Source organism: Schistocerca piceifrons, chromosome 9 (assembly GCF_021461385.2).
Source record: "Schistocerca piceifrons isolate TAMUIC-IGC-003096 chromosome 9, iqSchPice1.1, whole genome shotgun sequence".
In the NCBI taxonomy this organism is placed as follows: Eukaryota; Metazoa; Arthropoda; class Insecta; order Orthoptera; family Acrididae; genus Schistocerca; species Schistocerca piceifrons.
In genome coordinates this window covers 63,660,186-63,660,392 of record NC_060146.1, presented here as the reverse complement: position 1 = coordinate 63,660,392, position 207 = coordinate 63,660,186, and positions in this window count along the sequence as shown.

Sequence of the window (207 nt, the reverse complement as noted above, 5' to 3'; positions counted from 1 at the left end):
CAGCGTATTGCTGAGGCATTCGTCTTGATGGACGACAATTCGCGCCCCCATTGTGCACATCTTGTGAAAGACTTGCTTCAGGATAACGACACCGGTCAGTTACAGTGGCCAGCATGTTCTCCAGATATGAACCCTATCGAACACGCCTGGGATAGATTGAAAAGGGCTGTTTATGGACGACGTGTCCCACCAAGCATTGTGAGGTAT